Here is a 20,920-nt window from a genome sequence, read left to right as displayed (position 1 = left end):
GGAGGGTACTTCTGGTAACACTATCTTTTCCCTCCGTTTTTCGTTTCATTCATGAATGGCACGTAGGAAAAATAGCGGTTTCGACAGTCTTCGCCAACCGCTCACATCTCCGCAGAAGAGACAGTTGAACAGGCCACCACGGTCCTCTGCTGTAGAGGGCTCGCCATTACGCCTCCAGAACACAACGCCACCTCACAACTGGCTACAGTTGTAATTGGACGGTGCGTCCTTTTAAGCAGCCACACTCAGAGCTCATCTTAGATTATCCTTAGATGAGTCGCAGATCATACCGAGCTCACAGACCACAGCGCAGCGGGACATTACTAACCTAGCACGACGCCAGTGAGGCATTACCAACCAAGCGCGAAGCTGTTGCTACTCCAACTGCTAGTGAATATTGTAACATCGTACTAGTGGCACAGAGAGCGACTGCAGAGAGACTCAAGGATACAAAGCTATGTAAGCTTAATGCTCTGTATATAGAAAATAAATACATCTATATTTTAATCGTTCTATAGTGACTGATGTGCTCTAGGGTGTTCATTCACCTCGGTACACCGACAGACACAACAAAAATGACTGTCGGTAAACCTCTGTATAACATCTAATTTCTCTAATTTTGTCATGCTGGTCACCTCGCGAGACGAATGTGGGAGAAAGTAATATCTCGCCCGACTCTTCTTCGAAGGTAAGCTCCAGAAATTTCAACAGTAAACTTCAATGCGATGCACAACGCCTTTCTTTCAGCGTGTGCCTCTGAGGTTTGTTGAGCTCTGCCTATCATGAACACACTACATCTACATCTAAATCTACATTTATACTCCGCAAGCCACCCAACGGTGTGTGGAAAAGGCCACTTTACGTGCCACTGTCATTACCTCCCTTTCCTGTTCCAGTCGCGTATGGTTCGCGGGAAGAACGACTGCCGGAAAGCCTCCGTGCGCGCTCTAATCTCTCTAATTTTACATTCGTGATCTCCTCGGGAGGTATAAGTAGGGGGAAGTAATATATTCGATTCCACATCCAGAAACGCACCCTCTCGAAATCTGGACAGCAAGCTACACCGCGATGCAGAGCGCCTCTCTTGCAGGGTCTGCCACTTGAGTTTGCTAAACATCTCCGTAACGCTATCACGCTTACCAAATAATCCTGTGACGAAACGCGCCGCTCTTCTTTGGATCTTCTCTATCTCACTGTCAACCCGACCTGGTACGGATCCCACACTGATGAGCAATACTCAAGTATAGGTCGAACGAGTGTTTTGTAAGCCACCTCCTTTGTTGATGGACTACATTTTCTAAGGACTCTCCCAATAAATCTTAACCTGGCACCGGCCTTACCAACAATTAATTTTATATGATCATTTCACTTCAAATCGTTTCGTACGCATACTCCCAGATATTTTACAGAAGTAACTGCTACCAGTGTTTGTTCCGCTATAATTTTTTTTTTTTTTTTTGGTCATCAGTCTACTGACTGGTTTGATGCGGCCCGCCACGAATTCCTTTCCTGTGCTAACCTCTTCATCTCAGAGTAGCACTTGCAACCTACGTCCTCAATTATTTGCTTGACGTATTCCGATCTCTGTCTTCCTCTACAGTTTTTGCCCTCTACAGCTCCCCTCCCTCTAGTACCATGGAAGTCATTCCCTCATGTCTTAGCAGATGTCCTATCATCCTGTCCCTTCTCCTTATCATTGTTTTCCACATATTCCTTTCCTCTCCGATTTTGCGTAGGACCTCCTCATTTCTTACCTTATCAGTCCACCTAATTTTCAACATTCGTCTATAGCACCACATCTCAAATGCTTCGATTCTCTTCTGTTCCAGTTTTCCCACAGTCACTACCATACAATGCGGTACTCCAGACGTACATCCTCAGAAATTTCTTCCTCAAATTAAGGCCGGTATTTGATATTAGTAGACTTCTCTTGGCCAGAAATGCCTTTTTTGCCATAGCGAGTCGGCTTTTGATGTCCTCTTTGCTCCGTCCGTCATTGGTTATTTTACTGCCTAGGTAGCAGAATTCCTTAACTTCATTGACTTCGTGACCATCAATCCTGATGTTAAGTTTCTCGCTGTTCTCATTTCTACTACTTCTCATTACCTTCGTCTTTCTCCGATTTACTCTCAAACCATACTGTGTACTCATTAGACTGTTCATTCCGTTCAGCAGATCATTTAATTCTTCTTCACTTTCACTCAGGAGAGCAATGTCATCATATAATCATACAATAAAGGATCCTTCTTTCTATGTATTCGCAATATATTATATTTGTCTATGTTAAGGGTCAGATCCCACTCCCTGCACCAAGTGCCTATCCGCTACAGATCTTCCTGCACTTCGCTGCAATTTTCTAATGCTGCAACTTCTCTGTATACTACAGCATCATCCGCGAAAAGCCGCATGGAACTTCCGACACTATCTACTAGGCCATTTATATATTGTGAAAAGCAATGGTCCCATAACACTCCCCTGTGGCACGCCAGATGTTTCTTTAACGTCTGTAGACGTCTCTCCATTGATAACAACATGCTGTGTTCTGTTTGCTAAAAACTCTTCAAGCCAGGCACACAGCTGGTCTGATATTCCGTAGGCTTTTACATTGTTTATCAGGTGACAGTGCGGAACTGTATCGAACGCTTGTTGGTAATATCAGTGAGATCTCTTCTGTGTTACACATTGCTGAAAAAGTGTTGCATATTATGTTTCTCCTTGAAAAGTTAGAGACTTACATTCGCAAGCTGAGATACCTCACAAAATCCATAGCGAACAACAGAGCCAGTCATCTCAGCTTTCAACCTCTCCCATAAGCTCGTTGCCGCTTGTCACATAATCACTGCCGCGAGGTGCAATTTGGGAGGGGTCGGTGATAGAAGGGTGGCTGGGTACGTTTTGGCACAGTCTGCATTGTTGCCAGATTTGCCGCCCACTCTCCCCGTCCCCTTGTAAGGTAACGGGGGATAATATGGCCATACAGCAGCTTTGCTGGAAATAGAAATATCTGTTATGAAAAAATGGATGGAATGTGAAAAGCACAAACACAAATCAATATATTTATACATTCATCTTTCCCTGATAAAGAGAAGGCAGAATTCAGCAGTTTCAGATGGTTTAAATTACTTGGTTACATAACTACATTTATTTATTGTACATGACATTGCATTTAAGTAAATAATGCTGGGTGTGATTTTAATGTGAGTCCTTGGACTTGCTGGATACCTAATCATTGAAATAGAAGCAATGCGAATACGAGCTCTTCCAAGTAGTTCGTAATTTAAATTTAAAGCACAGCAGCAGGAATAATATGTTGGGCTGGTGTACTTCAGTCTAAACGGTTCATAGTAGAATTAAGTTATAAAGATGTTTAGAACAACTGCAAAGTAAGTCTTTATTTTATTATGAAGACACCATTCAGTTACGATCTTTGTAGTGCCATACAAGTACTTGTATGCCTCGTATTTCGTGCAAAGACGTCATTAAATGAAGGGAGAGGGATGAAACTGTGCCAAAACATGGAATTATTCCTAATTATATAAATCTGATAGCATGTCATAAATTAGTACTGATTTTAATTTTCCGTCCTTAAGAATAAAATTATGTATTAAATGCAGAGTGAAAATAGTGTAATGCAAAATGGACATGAAAGTACTTGTTTTGTGTTTTGATGAGCGTTCGTAGTTCCGTTGCATAGTATTTTGTTTTTTAATTGCAACGAATTACAAAATTGTGGGGCGATAAATGTTTGTAAAATTATATAATGTATTTAGGTTTAAATATTTAAATCTTATAAAATTCTAAATGAATTGTGACCATGTTTAGGAATTATTTTGATTAATGTAGTGTCACGTGAACCGACTCAGGACTGGGGATATGAGCGTAAAAGTGTGGCTTTTTGTTGTTGTCCGTTGTGGTGGTAAGTTTTGCGCAAGGTTGTGGTATAGACAATTGTGTATTCAGTTCACTGCTGTTCAAAGGCTAGCCAATATATGACTTACAAGGGGAGGCCACGAAGTTTGTAACGCGGATTTACTGCAGACTTCGTACACTCGTAGTACTCCATGAGGACAACAAAATGAGTAAGCAGTAGCGCGTACTTCTCAAGCGTTTTATTGAGAAAATCGCAAGATAATTTCGGTCGTCAAATGTATACCAGCGCGTGGCCATTTTTACCATGAAGCGGCGGCAGCCGAGTGGTTAGCGTTCAAGCAGCGTTATCGCTGGATCGAGTCCCGATCGTCAGTTTTTTTTATTTTCAACACAGGCATCTTCTTTACTATTTACATTACAATTGATATAATGGGAAAAATACGTGTAATCGGATGAACTTTTATTAAATTTACGATGTTATTTGGCAGTCTACAAATTTTTATCATCACAAGTAATATAATATTCATAACTTTACGTTTTCCTTGTTTTGACGAACCGTACCATCCTGCAACTTGTACTCGTAATGTCGAAAGCGACGATTAATTGTACATCTTTCGAAAGCTGTGTGTGCCGGTCAAAACTTACAGGTAACAGGTAGTTTCGGGGTCCTTCCAGGCATAAGGGATTTCTCAAATCACGGACAAGTATACATTTTCAGTATCACTTTACACGTTTGGTCGTTTACTAGTCGATAGTTATGAATATTATACTATTTGCGATAGTAAAAATTTGTAGACAGCCAAATAACATTGTAAATTTCATAAAAGTTCATCAGATTACACGTATTTTTTCCATTATATCAATTGTAATATAAATAGTAAAGAAAATGACTGTGTTGAAAATAAAAGAAGAAACTGACGAACGGGACTCGATCCATTGATCCAGCGATTACGGGGCCTGAACGCTAACCACTCGGTTGCCGCCGCTTCATGGTAAAAATGGCCACGCGCAGGTATATATTTGACGACCGAAATTATCTTGAGATTTTCTCAATAACGCTTGAGAAATACGCGCTACTGCTTACACATTTTGTTGTCCTCATGGCGTACTACGAGTGTACGAAGTCTGCAGTAAATCCGCGTTCCAAAGTCGTGGCCTCCCCTTCGTAGTATTAGGGGCGCAAATGCTACCATTCACTACCAACCCATTTGCAGATGAACCACGTGTAAAATAGGTAGTGAATGAGCCCGAGTACAGTTGCACTCTTATGAAGTTATCTGTGACATCACCATGCATTGTCCCTCCCACTCCTTCCCTCTCCCCGCTCATGTCACAGCAGACCTCGAATTCGAAAAATTGGCGGTAAATTAAAAGACTCCGAGATTGTGGAACTAGCCCCATCAGCATAAAATCCAAGCTGGCGGATCTTAGCACAGTTATACATCGTCAAAATACAAGGATGAAATCCAAAATAGCGGGCCTAGACCAATTACCCTAAGTATGAAATACTAGATGGAAGACTAGAGCACAGCCCTATGATGTCACAATCCAATATGGCTGACATTAGCGTAGACTACATCGTTGTCAGATTTCCTCAGTTTTCTTTGCAGCCCTGTGGCATAAGAATCCAAGATGGCTGCCTTTAGTACAATCCTGGAGATACTGGAATAGCCTCTATAACATTTCATCCCACCTGTGATAAGTTTGGGACCCACACTGGCCACTTGTTCTGCCGGTTTTTCCGATGGTGACTGAATGCAAGACGGCGAACCTGGTGATACTAACAAAGTAATCTCCCCATCGCACCCCCCTCAGATTTAGTTATAAGTTGGCACAGTGGATAGGCCTTGAAAAACTGAACAAAGATCAATCGAGAAAACAGGAAGAAGTTGTGTGGAACTATGAAAAAATAAGCAAAATATACGAACTAAGTAGTCCATCAGAAAGATATGCAACATCAAGGATAGTAGGAGCCCAGGAGCGCCGTGGTCCTGTGGTTTGCGTGAGCAACTGCGGAACGAGAGGTCCTTGGTTCAAGTCTTCCTTCGAGTGAAAAGTTTAATTTTTTATTTTCAGGCAATTATTATCTGTCCGTCCGTCCGTCCGATGCGATCACTTTTTTGGGAGTGATTATCACATCCACAAGAAAACCTAAATCGGGCAAGGTAGAAGAATCTTTTTACCCATTCGCCAAGTGTACAAGTTAGGTGGGTCGACAACATATTCCTGTCATGTGACGCACATGCCGTCACCAGTGTCGTATAGAATATATCAGTCGTGTTTTCCTGTGGAGGAATCGGTTGACCTATGAGCCTGCGATCAAATATTTTCGGCTCCCATTGGAGAGGCACATCCTTTCGTCTACTAATCGCACGGTTTTGCGGTGCGGTCGCAAAACACAGACACTAAACTTATTACAGTGAACAGAGACGTCAATGAACGAACGGACAGATCATAACTTTGCGAAAATAAAGAAAGAAAAATATTTCACTGAAGGGAAGACTTGAACCAAGGACCTCTCGTACTGCAGTTGCTCACGCTATCCACGGGACCACGGCGCTTCTGAGCTCACACGTTCCTGTGATGTTACTTATCTTGCAGATGGACTACTCAGTTTGTATATTTTGCTTATTTTTTTCATAGTTCCACACAACTTCTTCCTATTTTCTCGATTGATCTGTGTTCAGTTTTTCAAGGCCTATCCACTGTGCCAACTTATAACTAAATCTGAGGGGGGTGCGATGGGGAGGTTCCCTTGTAAGACAACCGTCGTAGATGCCAGGTCACTTGTTGCTGTGTATAAAATGGCAGGAAAATAAAACATGCACTGGATTTCCACAAAGCAGACAGTTCTAAGTTTGAAAAACAGCATTCTGTTTAAAAATTTATGGTAGAATATTGAAGGGTGAGTGGTGGGTGCAAAGTCCCCAGTGGAATCACTGTTGACAGTTAAGAATGACCTTTATTGACTTCAATGCATTACATAGTGAGGCGACCACGCTTCTCGCTGTTGTCCCTGGCTGTAACTAACATATGGGCGTCGGCTCACGCCCCGGCTGCAGAATCGGTGTTCTACAATGCTGACGACAGACCCACAAAAGACTGGCAGCCTTTAGAGGCCGGGCTGTTGAGGTCGGCAGCGTGCTACTTCCCTCTCTGTTGCGGAGTCTGCGCAGCCCCTTGCTCTGCTCACATCACTGTGACACTGTATGCTGGGTGCAACTCGCTTCCCTCTGGCAAGAGTTGGACAGTAGCTGGTGCTGTAGCACCAAGTCCTATTAGGAACTCAGTGTACGAGGCGGTTGCAGGCTCGGATGGAAGAGCGGCAGGACTTAGCACTGGCGGAAAGCGCGGCCCTGTCTCAAACCCATGGCTGCCGTTGCCAGGATCATCTCGCTGCTTGGGATAGCTGTGGAATCATGTTGGTGCTGCAGGTTTCCGACGACGAGAGGTGATACCTGCCTCAAAACCCACACTGATTTATATGCCTCTGGCGTGCACTTGTTTCACTAAAACCTGGCACCTAGTCACGTCTCCCATTATATCTGCCCTATTGTGGTGGCATTGCTCCGTTAGCTGTACGGTTACTGTTGCGCAGTAAAGTTTACTGCTTTGCTTGGCTATCCAAGCTTCACAGTCCACTTGTGTCTGTCTGTTGTTGTGAACCACACGTTGCCACACTGGCGGCCACCAGCTCGAAGCCGGCGTCGGCACTACTTCTCATTACTTTCGCCAGAGACTTATAACTTTTGCTCAAAGACTAGGTAGCGTCAGTACAATAAGATGGGAGGATTTATTTATTTTTGCAAACATGCTTGAGGTTCTCTTCCACGTTCGCCCTACCGACCCAGCAACCTTTTACATCAGAGAATTCGGGCATTGGAGCTAAGGGCCAATGCAACCACCCAACTGTGCAGCCAGCCAGTGACAGCATCTCATCCGCACCACGCTGACAAGGAGCACTGGAGCCACAACACTGCAAGAAGCCTGGAGCACCTGGTGCAACAAATACAGCCACTTTGTTTGTTGCAACTTGCAGGATATTTGTGTCGCGTCGCCATGTTATGCAGTTAAGAATGTGGGCAAAATCTTGTGACCCATCCTCCACTATGGACAGTATGTCAGAACATTGCTGGTGTGCTTTAAAACCGCTGACGCTGCGCCCTTCCGTCTCAGAGAAGTTCTGGCATTGGAGCTAAGAGCCAATGCCATCACCATTTGGAGTGCTTTCCGATGTATTCCTAAGACTACTCAATTTTACACTTAATTTGGCTCTAATATTAGGACTGGATGACGATATACAGGGTGTTGACAAACCAGAATAACTCGAAAAATAAGCTTCATACGGAGAAATGTGTGGAATACAAAGTTGATTAGTTTCGAGGGGGACATCTGCTGGGGCTAAAATTAGCCCGCCACCCCAGCCCCCTGGGGGTTGGGCAGGAGACAACTTTAAAATTTCAAATGGGAACCCCCATTTTTTATTGCAGAATCAGACTCTACATAAAAAACGACGTACATTTTGTCTTAAATATTTGTATTGATTCTTGGTAGTTGGCGTTGTAATTCAAGAAAATCCATGTTCTCATTTTTGCGTGGAAAATGGTTACGGATAAAGAAAAAAATACTTATTTAAGTCAATAAATTTATGAATGTCGTTTTCTACATTTTTCCACCCGAAACTAAACAGCTCAAATTAAGCAAGCACCCGAGTTGTGAGGCTTCTCGACAAATAAGAGTGATTACTCCGAATGTAATAAAAATGAGGTTGTGGGTCAGTTAGTTTTTTAGTTATTGAGTTTACTCGTTACTAAGTAGGATGTTTGATTAGTTAGTTAGCAAGTCAGATGATTTGTTTGATAATTAAAGGTTGTGTGGGCTCATGACCACGAAACAAACAATACTTATCCGAATCTGAGGAAAAAATTAATATTTTAGTCAACATTTGTAAAACTCTAATTCCTCTCTCTCAAACCCCAACCTATGGGGAGAGAGGGAGAGTTTCAGTTTTAGCGAATCAAAATTTACGAAGTAAATAAGTATTTTTTATTTATCCGTAACCATTTTCCACGCAAAAATGAGAACATGGATTTTCTTGAATTACAGCGCCAACTACCAAGAATTAAAACAAATGTTTAAGACAAAATGTACGTAGTTTTTTATGTAGAATCTTATTCTGCAATTAAAAAATGGGGGTTCCCATTTGAAATTTTAAAGTTGCCTCACGCCCCACCCCCAGGGGGCTGGGGTGGCGGGCTAATTTTAGCACCAGCAGATGTCCCCCTCGAAAATAATCAACTTTGGGTTCTAAACATTTTTCCGTGTGAAGCTTATTTTTCGAGTTATTCTGGTTTTTCAACTTAAAATTTACACCCTGTTTGTGCTAGTGGATTTCAGTATCCCAGTTCAAATGGTTCAAATGGCTCTGAGCACTATGGGACTTAACTGCTGTGGTCATCAGTCCCCTACAACTTAGAACTACTTAAACCTAACTAACATAAGGACATTACACACATCCATGCCCGAGGCAGGATTCGAACCTGCGATCGTAGCGGTCACGCGGCTCCAGACTGTAGCACGGCAACTCCGGCAGGCTCAGTATGCCAGTGAAGGATCTATAACGTTTGTTGGAGTTATGCGCAACATGACAGATAAATAATAAATGAGAATTTTGTGAGATGAGGTGAGCCATATGTGATGATACGGATAATAAATGTGAATGGAGAAGCGAAAACTTGTTGCATCCTCAAAATAACTGTTCAGTCAGTAACTAGTGAACTCCCCATGTGAAATTGTAAGAATAACAAATTATAAATCAGAAAGTCACTGTTTATAAGGCCTCTGAAATGCATGGTTGGATTTTTAAGTTTTGGCTACTCTGGGGGCCAACCAACTCACCTGTCATATTACCCCCCAAAAAATTCAGTCACAAGTACAAATAAATCCAGGCTGGAATTTGCGATGAAAATAGTGTTCAGTACATTTAACATTTTAAATTTTAACAAATTTGAGTTTATTTCAAGTAAAGGAATGCTTGTTAATAATTGTTCATCCCTGAAATAATGCTTGTCTACATGGGAGCTTAAATGAAACAGAACAGTATCTCACTTTTGTGTAAACTTCTGAAAGATAATCAAAGTTTATATACCACAAGTTCAACATTAAAGTTTCACAACAGCGAACTAACTAACTTTTGAGCCCAGCTCACTCGCAAAAACAACTGCTGTCAAGTTTCTAGAGTTCAAAATATGTGCGGCTATGCGAAATATTCGGAGTCCGCAAGCTGAAAATGCTTGAGAGTATTCAGCAGCGAGACACGTGAATATCACAAATCCATTGAGTCAACCAGTTCGCCACACGCGAATTATTCTACGTAACCAAGCTGAAAATATTTCAGAGTTTTTGCTAGCGACACACGTGAAAATTACAGGTCCACGGCCCCACACTTACAAAATATCTGACCACACTCGAAATGCAATCTACTGCTGCAAATGTGTACTGTCTGTTCCAGATCTCAAACCCGACTGCCGCATCATCGAAAAGGAAAGTGTCCCCCTGCAAAGCTGGCTGTCGCTATTTATACCCTCACCTTGAGGTGAGTCACGTGAACACACTTCCGACTTTCGAAACATACTTAAAAATTATAAAGTTAATGTTATATTCATTAATCATACATGAATTTGCACAAATTTTCTCAGATTTCTACTGCTATTCTTAGTTGCTCTAACTCCAATAGTTCGTTCATCAATAATGATTTTGTCCAGGTAGTCAATGTTGTGCATTGTTCCGTTACTAATAAACATAAACAATTAGAAAATAAGTACACTCACACATCCCTAGTTATGTCTAGTTAGTAATGCTGCCGCCATTTTCAATGTTTCATGTCTTATTTATGTGAAAATTTAGGTTTTTATGCACAGAATGTGTATTCCTGCCTAGAATTCAAAGGAAGTAACAATTATAAAAGATATATTATGATAGTCCAATAGTACTCACTGATACATATGCGTGGACATCTTGTGTGTGAAAATCGCTGAAGATGTTGCCGAGATATTAATTTTTAAAATTCGTTTGATATATGAAACATTTAACGTGAAATAACTGAAAGACCACATTTCTTATCGAGGGCGTCTGTCCACCAGTGCGCTGGTCTGAAATTTGTCTTTGCAATCATGTTGCTGACTTCCCTGTCACTAGTTAGGTTCTGGATTTATTATATTTAGTCGTATTTGATATTTTTTCTGGACAGCCAATTCGACCATGACGGTTACCCTTCCATGTATCACGCCAACGGCCAAATTTTCCCAAGCACGCGGCCAGACCTGCGTTTGCCTTACCTGCGGCCTAAGCTCTCACTGCCAATCACTGCGGCTGAAAGGGGGCCGCCATCTACTGGTAACTCAGCGGCCCAGCTCGACCTCCTGGCTGTCAAAACAAACGCCAGGGACGGCCGTGCCTGTTCCTGACGTCACAACAGGGCGCGCGCGCTCGGTCGAGTCTGTTTTTAACGTTTCTCGTCACTATTTCTGGGATGTACCGTCTCATGTGCCAGGCCTCTTAGTCGTCTGGGATGCCATTCTATTAACATTCCAAAACAGGGAATCTATCTCCAGCAACTGACATACTTTCACCTAGCAAGTTTTTTTCCCCTATATACAGAACCACACACATTGATCGCAAACATTAAGGGCGTGAAACTCCATTTCTGCATTCCAACAGAGCCACCAGCACTCGCCTGAATCATGCAACAACAATGTAGGTTGCAACAACAATGTAGGTTGTAACAATGGAAAATTGTTCTGAAATGCAGGAGGATCTGCAGCGAATTGACGCATGGTGCAGGGAATGGCAATTGAATCTCAATGTAGACAAGTGTAATGTGCTGCGAATACACAGAAAGATAGATCCTTTATCATTTAGCTACAAAATAGCAGGTCAGCAACTGGAAGCAGTTAATACCATAAATTATCTGGGAGTACGCATTAGGAGTGATTTAAAATGGAATGATCATATAATGTTGATCGTCGGTAAAGCAGATGCCAGACTGAGATTCATTGGAAGAATCCTAAGGAAATGCAATCCGAAAACAAAGGAAGTAGGTTACACTACGCTTGTTCGCCCACTGCTTGAATACTGCTCAGCAGTGTGGGATCCGTACCAGATAGGGTTGATAGAAGATATAGAGAAGATCCAACGGAGAGCAGCGCGCTTCCTTACAGGATCATTTAGTAATCGCGAAAGCGTTGCGGAGATGATAGATAAACTCCAGTGGAAGACTCTGCAGGAGAGACGCTCAGTAGCTCGGTACGGGCTTTTGTTAAAGTTTCGAGAACATATCTTCACCGAAGAGTCAAGCAGTATATTGCTCCCTCCTACGTATATCTCGCGAAGAGACCATGAGGATAAAATCAGAGAGATTAGAGCCCACACAGAGGCATACCGACAATCCTCCTTTCCACGAACAATACGAGACTGGAATAGAAGGGAGAACCGATAGAGGAACTCAAGGTACCCTCCGCCACACACCGTCAGGTGGCTTGCGGAGTATGGATGTAGATGTAGATATAGATGCAGCAAACTTACGAAACGATTCGTCAGAAACGCGAGGCATGTCTTCCATCCAGGCTGTGATAGCACGCGCAATCTCTCCAGGCACGCCCACTTATTGTGATGTTATTACTGACACTGATGCCAGCCCCTGTAAGAGTGTACAGTTACTATGACCTCGGTAAAACTTGGAAGGACTACACTTATATAACGACTAGTTCAGGTGTTTGAAATGAACGATCTCGGAAAAAATGACAAAACATGAAGTCCAAGACAACCAGTTTCTACATCTATTGCCGTGTAAATACATTGAAGAGCCAAAGAAACTGGCACACCTGTCTAACAACATGTAGGGCCCCCGCGAGCACACAGAACTTCCGCAACACGATGTGGCATGGACTCAGTTGATGTCTGAAGTAGTGCTGGAGGGAACTGACATCATGAATCTGGCGGAGCTGTTCATAAATCCGTAAGAGAACGAGGGGTGGAGATCTCGTCTGAACGGCACTTTGCAAGGCACCCCATATATGCTAAAAAATGTTAATGTCTGGGGAATTTGGTGATCAGCGGACGTGTTTAAACTCGGAAGAGTGTTCCTAGAGCCACTCTGTAGCAATTCTGGAAATGTGGGGTGTCGCATTTTCCTTCTGGAATTGCCCAAGTCCGACAGAATGCACAATGGACATGAATAGACGCTGGTGATCAGACAGGATGCTTACGTACGTGTCACCTGTCTGAGTTGTATCTAGACGTATCAGGGGTCCCTTATCATTCCAACTGCACACGGCCAACACCATTACAGACCCTCCAACAGCTTGAACAGCTCCCTGCTGACACGCAGGGTTAATGGATTCATGAGGTTGTCTCCATACCCGTACACGTCCATTCGCTCGATACCATTTGAAACGAGACACGTCCGACCAGGCAACATGTTTCCAGTTATCAACAGAGCAAGGTCTGTGTCGACGGGCCCAGGCGCGGCTAAAGCTTTGTGTCATGCAGTCGTCAAGGGTTCACGAGTGGGTCTGGCTCCGAAAGCCCATATCTATGAAGTTTCGTTGAATGGTTCGCACGCCGACACCCGTTGATAGTCCAGCATTGAAATCTGCAGCAACTTGCGGAAGGGTTGCACTTCTGTCACGTTGAACTATTCTCTTCAGTCGTCGCTGGTCCCGTTCTTGCAGAATCTTTTTCCGGCCGCAGCGATATCGAAGATTTAATGTTTTGCCAGATTCCTGATATTCAGGTACACTCGTGAAATGGTCGCACAGGAAAATCCCCACTTCTTCCCTACTTCAGAGATGCTGTGTCCCATCGCTCGGGCGCCTACTACAACACCACGTTCAGACTCACTTAAATCTTGTTAACCTGCCATTGTAGCAGCAGTAACCGATCTAACAACTACGCCAGGCACTTGTTACCTTATATAGACGTTGCCAACCGCAGCACTGTATTCTGCCTTCTTACATATCTCTGTATTTGAATATGCATGCCTATACCAGTTTCTTTGGCGCTTCAGGGTAATTGTTCCAATTTTCGTGGTGCTAAGTTACTTACCCCCGCATCTCTCATTCGCAGCGTCCACGCTAAGCACTGGGTGAAATCAACACTCATGCTCTTTACCATAGTGAAAGATACATCTTCAGAAAGTGTCGTCAAAGACCTGTCACATCCAGACGGAAAAAACTGACTCGCACAGTCAATTGTAAGTATTTACCAATTTATGTCACTGTATGTTTATTATTATTCGTTGTTAATGTGCATGTGCGTTCGTGGATTTCATTTATTTTTCCTTGTGCACAACAGCTGCCTGACGTAGACGATGCATTACTTGACACATACAAAAAATTCTCTCACAAAATTTCGTCCTGCGCATATTTCGGGCAGTAAATAGACGTTAGAGATTGGCAATCTGGCAACGCTGTAACCACGTGCAAGATAACTACCTCTGTCAGTAGAAAGCAATAGTGTTCTTCGGTTGGTGCAGTGGATAGCGTTTTGTGTTAGCATACAGGAGTTCGAGGGTTCGATTCTGTGTCGAGGCTTATTTGGTATTATTTGCTAAAAGTAGTCTGGGTGGTACGGTATCTGGCGTCTCAATCATCATACAGCGATTACAGTGGGTCTTCTACAAAACATTTGCAGTTGCGTACTACGAACACAGAAACGGAAATATAATCGTTTAAAGAAAAGTTTTTAACGTCGGGGACGCGAATTGTTTTTCACTACTGCATCTACTAGATTGCAAAGTTCTTTCTTCTGTACCTTCTCCCAGTGGTGCCATCCATTAATACCAAATATTATTCTTGCCATGTTCATGTCCATTACATTTCGTTAGCGCCTTATATCACCAGTAGAGCTAGCAACGTGCTTTACGAACAATTTCGGTGGGACCATTGGGAGAGGGTACACAGAATACAGGTTTGGTATCGAGTAGACGCAGTGGGGCGAAACAATTCGCGTCCACGTCGTGCAAAAGGCTTTTTTAAAAGCTGACCAATGAAAACGATTGTACTTCTATTTCTGTGGTCGTAGAACTTAACTGCAAATGTTTTGTAGAAGACCCACTGCAATCGCTGTATGACGATATAGACGCCAAATACTGTACCACTCAGCCTACTTTTAGCAAACAAAAAGAAGTAAGCCTCGACCCAGAATCGAACCCTCGACCTCTTGCGTGCTAACCCAAAACGCGATCCACTGCACCAACTGCATAGGAGAGCTTTCTGTGCTGACGGAGGTAGTTTCCGTACATGTCATTACAGTGTTGCCAGATTACCAATCTCTAACGTCCATTTACTGCCCGAAATATCTTCACGACGAAATTTTGTGAAAGGCATTTTTGTATTGCCAGTATGTGAGGAATCAGGCTGCGAAGCCCGAGTGCGCGAAGTTTTCTTCACCCTGTATACTCCACAAGCTACGGCGTGGTGTACGGCGGAGGGTACCATGTGACACTACTAGTGATTTCCTTCACTACTCCACTCGAAAATGGAGAGATGGAGAAATCACAGTCTATATGCCTCCTTACGAGACGTAATTTCTTGTCTTCGTGGTCCATACGCGAATTGCACTTTGGCGACAGAACCACAGTAGTCAACTGCAAATCTCTGTTCTCTAAGTTTCCTCGACAGTGTTCTGTGGAATGAACATCGTCTTCCTCCCAGGTTAATCCCATTTTACTTTACGAAGCATCTCCGGAAGACTCGCGTGTTGATCGAAACTGTCGACAACGAATCTAGCAGCACCCTTCTGATTTACTTCGATGTATTACGTAAACCCCACATGGTGGGGAACTCAAACACTCGATCAATACTCAAGAATGTGTCACACTTGTGGTCTATGCACAGTGCCCTTTGTAGGTGAGCTACACCTTCCTAGAACTCCCCCAACAAACCCCAGTCGACTATTCTCCCTTTTTATTTATGTACTCGTTCGATTTCATACCGCTTTGGCCGGTATTACACAATCAAATTTCTTTGTCAAAGTTGATATGTCAAATATTTATGTCAAAGACGTTTGATGGTGTAATAGGGCACTTTGTCAAATAAATTTGATCAAATCTAGGGCCTCGCTGTAAATTTTATCGTAAAAGTCGCTTGTCTTCTGTTCACTGTAATGTGACATGTTACCGCATGGAGCGCTAGCATCTCTGCAGAGTTCTGTCATATGTAGTGTGTTTATAAACATGACCAGTAAATACAATTGGTGTGTACCGACAACTACAAAATTAACAGAGATGTATGAAGCTCATGAGGCGGTTTACAACGTGAGGCACCCTGAATGAAAAAAATAGATTAAGAAGATTGGAGACCTAACCTAATCTAATCTAACCTAACCTAACCTAACTCTCTCCTGTAGCAAGGAATCGGAGTGTTACAGTGAGCCTGTCTTCTGCAGATATAGCAGTTCTTAAGTGAGTATTGTGCTTTGTGATATGGGGATACACTTCACTGAGCAAATACTGAAATGTTTGCTCATCCATTCTTAAGTAATTTATGTACGACTTGACGTCGACTATAAGCTCACGTAACGAGTTTTGTTGAATGCTTTTACCATCTCGTCGTAAAACACACGGCTGCACCCAGGTACCCTTCCTTTTTTCCCCCCACTTCTCTTCCACATGTGCACACAGTGCAATTGTGGTACATGCAACTGCCGCAGTTAACAAATAGTAGTCGTTGTCAGCCATCTTGAACTTTGACGAAAAATATGATGACAGTGTAATACCCCCTTTTAGCTCCACATCAAAGATCTTTGTCAAATAAATTCGAGGAATATTTGATCATATCTTTGATCAAATCTTCGACAAAGAAATTTGATAGTGTAATACCGGCCTTTGCGACGTTAAGCCTAGATATTTTCTTAACCGATGTCACTTCGTCAACAACCACGCCACTAGTACTGTAACGGAACATTTCAGGATTGTTCTTCATGCTCATCTGCATTAATTTAATTTTTTCAACAATTAGATGAAGGTACAGAGGTTACGTCTTTCATCCTCTGTCCTTCTACAGTCACTCAACCACCTTACTTTCCCGTACACTACAGCATCATCAGCGAACAGTTGCAGATTGCTGCTCACCCGACCCGTCACATCTCTTATGTATACAGAGAGCGTGAGCGGTCCTGTCACACTCCCCTGTGGCACTCCTGTCGATACCCTTGTGTCTGATGCACACTCACCGTCGAGGACAGCGTATTTGGTTCTATCACTAAGGAAATATGCGAGCCTGAGCTCTCCGGCTTTGCTCTTCCGATGGTTTTGCTGTGCCTTCTGATTTCTTGGGTAATTCGATTGTTCCCTCAAATTTTTCCCGTCAGAAGGTTTCTTGTACAATGAGTAGGAGCCTATTTGTGCTCGTGCTGGTTGGCGTGTTTTTCGCTTCGAGAGTGGCTCCGTGGGTTGTGTGGTGACTCCCCCGCAAGCTGCCGCGAGTGATAACGAACTGTGACGACAGGCGCCAGGGCAGTCGGCTGTAGTGTGTCTAACAAGGGAAACTCCCCATCGCGCCCCCAACAGATTTAGTGAGAAGAGGGCCCAGTGGACACCCCGTCAAAAACGGAACACAGATCAAGCATGAAAACAGGAAGAAGGTGTACTGGACTGTGAAAAAGGGGGAAAATAGAAACAGTGAATTGTCCAAGAACAGGAAGTGCAATACAGAGCAAGAGGTAAGGGAAATGGCGTCGTGACTAAGTGGTAACGGTATTGGACTGCGTAACAGGCGAGTTGTGTTCAAACCTCCCTCCTGCCATTTTTTTCCCCACTGTTCGTTTTATTCAAGTTTGTCTCTGTGTCGCGGTGTAACGCCCGTCTGCAACAGCAAGGGACCCATAATGACAGCTGATTCTGCAAAACTACTCTTTTAGCAGCCGAAAGGACCAACTGGCTTTCGAATGGGAACCGCAGACGTTTGATGACAAGGTGACAAGTCAACCGAATCCTCCACCGAAAAACATTTCTGGTGTGTCATACGCGGCATTAGTGACAGTAGGTGTGTCATATTCCAGGAATCCCTTACCGACGTACGTAATTTTTACGACTGGTAAGCGAGTGAGATATGCCTCATTGCCTGATGTGGGTGCTCGTACGAATGTGTGTGTGATCACCACCAAGGACATGATGAAAACATAGTAGTTTGTCACATAAGCCGCAACAAATGAACGCAACAGTTTCACAATCACGCAGCTTATTTCTGCTCTATCAAAACATATTTTTTCAACGATTTTGAAGTTTCATTCCGTTTTGGAAGTCTTGACCCTTGACTTCCTTTGTTGTGACGTAGTTCACATCTGTTTCTTTGTTGTTTTATTTCTGTGAGACGTCTATGTGGTACATCGCCTTCTCTTCATCACATTTACTTGCGACGGTAACTTATTCTTACCACATGACTCATATTGTATATCCAACGTATGGTGTGACAACTGCAAAGACTACAGAAAGAGAATGAACATTTCTATGACCGGACGGACAGTTCATAATGTTGTGAATATATAAATAAATGGCACGAAGGAGTTTTAAACATGGCTCGCCCACTTGGTTGTCCAACACCATGACCACTTATCCATGACGCCATTGTTGCTACACGACTGCCTTTTATTGCACTTCTTGCTCTCGAACCGTTCACTGTTTCTATTTTGCTTTTTTTTCACAGTTCAGTACGCCTTCGTCCTGTTTTTATGCCTAATCTGTACTCAGTTTTTGATGGGCAATCCACTGGGTCATTTTACCACTAAACTTGAGGGATGTGCGATGGGGAGTTTCCGTTGAAAGGTGGCTAAAACTTGTGTAGCAGCATGGACCGGCTTGCCACTGCTAGGGGAACGTATGTCTCGAAGGGCTGTGTTACCATTCTGAGGAGCAGATCAGGAGACTGTATGCTATTTTGGAATCCTGTGCAGCAGACTCTTGTGGAGTCTGCAATGAATTAGTGACACTGTGGCAGGCTATTGCGGGAATCTTGTTATTATTACTCTGGTATCCTGTCGCCGCCGCGTTAATTCTAGCTTGTCTAGAGAGCTAAGTTATGTGCCAGTCGTTTTCTTCTACCTAATCCCCCAGAAAGCGGTGAGAATTTTTGTACTACTTATATTGATCCCGCGTTCTGGATTACTTCTGAAAGCCGAGTTATGTTTATTCTCATGTCAACGATTGAAAAGTGCTGTGACCTCAAGCTGGTCGTGTTTTGTTAACTTTCTAATCAACAGCTGTTGTACGTAACAAGTGTTAAGTGCCATGCCCTGTTTTAGTTGTTTGTTGGTTGTTTGCGGTAACAAATCTATGTTTCACGTATTTCTGCCCAAATGTTCTTCTCGTTTAACGCATTGTAAAGACCACCTTGATGACTGATGTTTTGTTAAAAGCCCAGGAAGCAGACATTTGACAGTGGGGTTTGCACCTGTGTGTAATTGCCTGAGCCAGGTTCTTAAGTTATCTGGATTTTAATTTGTCATATTGTAAGCTAGTCATTGTTTTAATTTGTCATGCTGTAAGCTAGTCAATTGTAGTTATTACTTGGTGTTAGTTACGTAAAATAGCCATTTGATTTTAAGCTGTTATTAGTGTTTCCTTGGAGCTACGACTATTTCTAATGAGGTGCGTCAGCTCCTATAGGTACATACTGTATGAAAAGGCTGTGTGCCTGAGATTTACGTTATTTTGTATTTGTGTATTCAAGCTTAGATTTTAAAGTGTTACTTGAGCTGCAGTCAGTGTGTAAAACTTATAATATGAGCTTGATGTTATGTGCATTGCCATCAAACTGTTAAACTATTAATCTTAGGGCATGGTATCATTAGAAACTGTAATAAAGAGTAAGGGTATGTCACGTTTAATTGTGAAGGACTACCATGTTTGGAACTTTAATATTAAAATCCGAGCTTCGTGTAGTAAATTATTTCTTTGATAAAATGTATAGATTAATTTCGACCCAGCGCCTCACCAATTCCTCCCTGCTCCTTCCACAACAGACCTACTAATATATCTGGGGAACTGCAACTGAAGAAAGCGCTCCTGAAGCTATTCTTCCTGTAACCGCGGGACCCTCCAGACGAAACAATGTAGCAAATGAACCAACTGACTTGGGAGTCAAATGGTTCAAATGGCTCTGAGCACTATGCGACTTAACTTCTGAGGTCATCAGTCGCCTAGAACTTAGGACTAATTAAACCTAACTAACCTAAGGACATCACACACATCCATGCCCGAGGCAGGATTCGAACCTGCGACCGTAGCGGTCGCTCGGTTCCAGACTGCAGCGCCCAGAACCGCAAGGCCACTTCGGCTGGCTACTTGGGAGTCAGCAATGATTCAGGATCTGCATCTGATCCACATATTGCAGCTAAACCACATTTCAAGATACTGCTTGGAGAGTGGTTTGGGAACCACCTGAAAAAAGAAGGAAGAAATCAACAATGGTGTTTACAAGCAAGAAAAACCTGAACATCATGAAGTTCACCCAACGGAAGAGCATTGCATATAAACAACTTCGTAAGTCAGCAAACAACACAGGGAAGAAATTGACGGTTGAAGACAATGACTGTGTTCAGTGCAAAATAAACTATTGCGGCCGTTGTGGCCGAGAGGTTCTAGGCGCTTCAGTCTGGAACCGCGCGACCGCTACGGTCGCAGGTTCGAATCCTGCCTCTGCATGGATGTGTGTGATGTCCTTAGGTTAGTTAGGTTTAAGTAGTTCTAAGTTCTATGGGACTGATGACCTCAGATGTTAAGTGCCATAGTGCTCAGCGCCATTTGAATCAGTTATTGCGAGCCAAGTGGACCGCAAGTGGAGTGGTTCCGTTGCATTCATTGTCAAAAATGGCTTCATGAAACATGCGCAGATGAGGCAGATATGTATAACGACTGTGATGAAAAACAGTAAATATCCACCTCAGTAGAAGCGGAAATTACAATAAAACATTTACATTGCATTATTGTGCAGTATATCATACAATGATCAACCAGAACATTATGATCACCTATCTAATAGCTGGTATGTCC

Source organism: Schistocerca cancellata, chromosome 4 (genome assembly GCF_023864275.1).
Source record: "Schistocerca cancellata isolate TAMUIC-IGC-003103 chromosome 4, iqSchCanc2.1, whole genome shotgun sequence".
NCBI lineage: Eukaryota > Metazoa > Arthropoda > Insecta > Orthoptera > Acrididae > Schistocerca > Schistocerca cancellata.
The sequence above is the reverse complement of the archived record's forward strand: the minus strand, read 5'-3'. Positions refer to the sequence as shown.